A 3,850-nucleotide genomic window follows, 5' to 3' on the forward strand; every position below is an offset into this window, starting at 1 on the left:
TGTTTAATTTCTAAATGGGCCATGCGTAAGATCTTATGGTCGATATGTTGCATGTTTTGTTTTAGTTCAAGGAAGGACCTACATGAGCCATATCAATTATATATAATTGATATGGCTCATGTAGGTCCTTCCTTGAACTAAAACAAAACATGCATACTATAGTATAAATATCAACTTTGATACGTCCACACGAAAGTAAAACGTATAATGCTGTCAATCCTGAATCGTATGAAAACAAAATAAAGCTCGAGTTAAGTATAATTTCTTCAACCTGGAAAGAACTTGTTTTGCCGTAATGACGGGCAGCTCGCAGAGGAAAGTGAAAGAAACCCGGATAAATCGTCGTTTCAACGGAAAATGATCATAACGCGTGCTACTTGGTAGGATTCTCCATTTCTCTCACCTACTGCAGCTGACTAATACACTGTAATCATCGCAATATTTACGCACAAAACGGGGATAGCAGAAATAGTTCAGAAGCAAATCCAGTTCCACCACCAGCTGAATCACATGGCAAGTGGTCAACAGCCGTCAGAGGCTGGACAAACGACGGACGATGCACGCGTGCGTTACATAAAATCAATCTGTTTATGTTTTTCTTTGCAGCTCGTGCTTTGCCATACAAATATTGCCATACATATCGGCTGATGTATGTTTGATCAGATGTGGATTATATGAGATGGTTTTTCCAATCGATTATTAAAGCAAAACTAATAATGAGGTGATTTATGAGGGGATCGGTATGTACTTCTGTGAATTGATTGGTCAAGTTTTGGTATTGTTATTTATTGTAAGTTAAGGTATTGAGTCGTAAACTAGGCTAGAACTACAAGACTATTTGTTCGCATATATAGTTCAACTAATCTCATTCAACGAGACAGTATGATCTATTGAACATTAAACCAAAAGCGCCAGTCCGTGTGACGTCAAAAAGAGCTGAAACATTCAAAGAGTGGTTATCGCACCAAAAGACACGAGCCTGGATGTTGGCCTATGGACAATATGAGCTTTTATTTTTAGTGGTAATATAGTATCAATTGCATAAGCTGCCTGTATTTTGTTGCAATATACAAACAGAATGCACATAACTAATTAATATCTGCATAATACTTACTTAAATCGTGATGCTGTCTTAATCAAAGTGGTTCCTTATAGTTACGTGTGCTGAAATTCTGAGTTTAATCGAGTTTGCTGACCAGTTCTATGCACGAAAGAGTGATGAACTGTTATTTCTCCATAAATTTCATCCCCATATCAATTTTAAATAAAAAACGCCAGCTCGTGTTACATCCTAATGAGCTAAAATTTTCAGAGAGTGGTTTTCTCACCTAATGGCACAAATCTGGGGGTTGGCCCGTTGAAATTTTTTTAAAAAATCCCCCACCTAAATGTGGGCCAGTCTACTGAGCACTTTCGATCCTCAAAGGCACGTAGCCATGGGGGGGGGGGCTATGGGTCTGAAGCCCCCCCCCCCCCCAAATTATTATAATCATGTGAAAAAAAATCTGACCCAAGATAATGGATATCCATTACTTGAGTAAGATTTTTTTTATTTTTCATATTATATTATAATAATTTATGGACGAGGCTTCAGGCCTATAGCCCCTCTGGCAATGGGACTCGGGCTGTACCTATATAGTGTGCATGAACAATTTATGTTTGCAGCGATTCTGTTAAAGATCATGGGACCATCGAGTTTTTATGAAATATCAGCCTCGTTTCACTTCCGTAGGAACTAGGGTGTAGACCCAATTTGTAGCCTTCTTAACACAATCCACACTGTACCCCTCTTTTTCAAGCAAAATTTCATTCAAAATAGAATGTTTCTACAACAAATGACTTCTTAATTTATTTACCTTTCCATATGTACCATTGGATTTAATAAAGAGTCACACATTGTTTCTATTTAGATTTTAACTCTTTAATTGTTCAAAATTCAAAATAAATTACTTTTTGTTTTAACCCAGGTGCTCAAGCCACCTAGTAACTTATCTGCTGTAATTTTTATGATATAAATCTAAGTGATTTTACATTGTTCCTGCCTTGGAAATTCAGTATTTTAAACAGGTCTTTTAAACCTGCATGTCAGTATAACAATTCACATCAAAACTAAAAACTAAAACTATATCTTATCTATGTATAAAGTTAATTAATCTTTGCAATTGAAGATTGCAACGATTTTCCCCTAAAATTATTAATTATTTTGTTGGACATTTCTAGATAGAGCTGGAATTAGGGCAATGTAAACAATGGCTTCTCTCGATGATTTCTCGAAAGGCTTACCCTACCCGATGGATATGTTGATTTGTGTAGGGGTGCCTTGAGTTGCTAGAAATCGACGAGAGAATTTATTGTTTACAAAAGCTGTTACGCCCTAATTCCAGTTCTATCTAGATTTGTTCTAAAGTCTCAACATTCAAAATTCTATGTACTTCGGTAGTACTGTACCAAGGAGGCAATTTCAAAATCATCTTCAGAACTTTGTTCTTAATCCTTTGAAGTTCTTTTTTCCTGGTAGTGCAAGATCTAGACCATATTGGCACAGTATAAAGCAGGACCGGTCTAAAAACTTATTTAAATATTAGAAGTTTATTCTTAAGGCAAAGTATGCATTTTCTGTTTATAAGAGGATACAAACATCTTATATATTTATTTCATCAATGTGATCTTTCAACACAACCACTTTCAATAGGATTACAATCTAAATATGTGGACCTCATATCGGCTCTTAATCATGCGAGCAGTATAATACAGGTTTTTAAGGAGAGACGCAGAAGCAAAATTTGCTGAAATTTTTAATGCAGCCTCAAAGCTGCATATGTCTGTTTTCGAATGCGCAGTTACGACTGTATCCACGTGCATCCAAGCTAACAATACGTGCAAATCAACCAGTAGAAACACCAGAGGAATACTATCGAAGAGCAGTTTTCATTCCATGACTCGATGGATTGATCCAAAACATGATGGGACGTTTCACAAAAAATGATGACATCCTTCCGGTGTTCTAAATATTGTTGTCTGGTTTTACAGATATTGGAGAGTCATTCCAACTTGACAAACTTAACTGTTATCTCTGTGATTTCACCAGCGTGGTTGCCAGAGATGCGACCTATCACAATCACGATCACCAAACAGTTGATGGTAGTAACGCTTTGTACATTCCTATCAATGTGCTCGTCGAAGCTCTCTCCATGACCATCCATCAAGTTGACGAAAGAATTAAAAAGCAACTGGTGAATGTCGTCTTCTGTTGTGATCCATCACCGATCTGGTCATTCCCGACAATCACGACACTCATCTGTGCTCGTTTTGAAGCTGTTGCTGCTTTGCTTGCTTATTTAAGTGTGTTGGTGAGTGAGCCCAACAGCTTCCGTTTCATGTTGCCTGCTTTGTTTATAACTCACACAGTCGCACCTGCCGAGACGAACTTGGAATGCGTAGGCATTGTTTTCATTTTCTTCTGTCGTTTCGCTTTTTCTCATGATCGTACTGCAGAAGTCTTCACTGTTTTCGTTGTGCTTTTCATTATCAGCAGCGAGTGTAATGTTTTGCTTGTGAGCAGCGCCCATTACTGGGGATTGTTGTTTGCCATAGTTCTAACTCTCAGAGCGTGACAAAACGATCTGTCAGCGATAGTTGGTTGATGCGAAGACGAGTGTCACGTGAGTGTCATGATATTTTGCATCACTGGCTGGTTGCAGGTAAACGTGGAATACGAGCTTTGGTACCAGACATCCATAAATATTAATAGGAATTTTGAGGCATTTGGGCTGCTTGATAAATGTGACTCGACGTATTTTCCAACAATCAATGTTTTGTTGAAGATTTTGGTGACACTCCTGGTCACTAC

This window comes from Ochlerotatus camptorhynchus, unplaced genomic scaffold (genome assembly GCF_037179485.1).
Source record: "Ochlerotatus camptorhynchus isolate MF236.1 unplaced genomic scaffold, CSIRO-AGI_Acam_v1.1 ptg000089l, whole genome shotgun sequence".
In the NCBI taxonomy this organism is placed as follows: Eukaryota; Metazoa; Arthropoda; class Insecta; order Diptera; family Culicidae; genus Ochlerotatus; species Ochlerotatus camptorhynchus.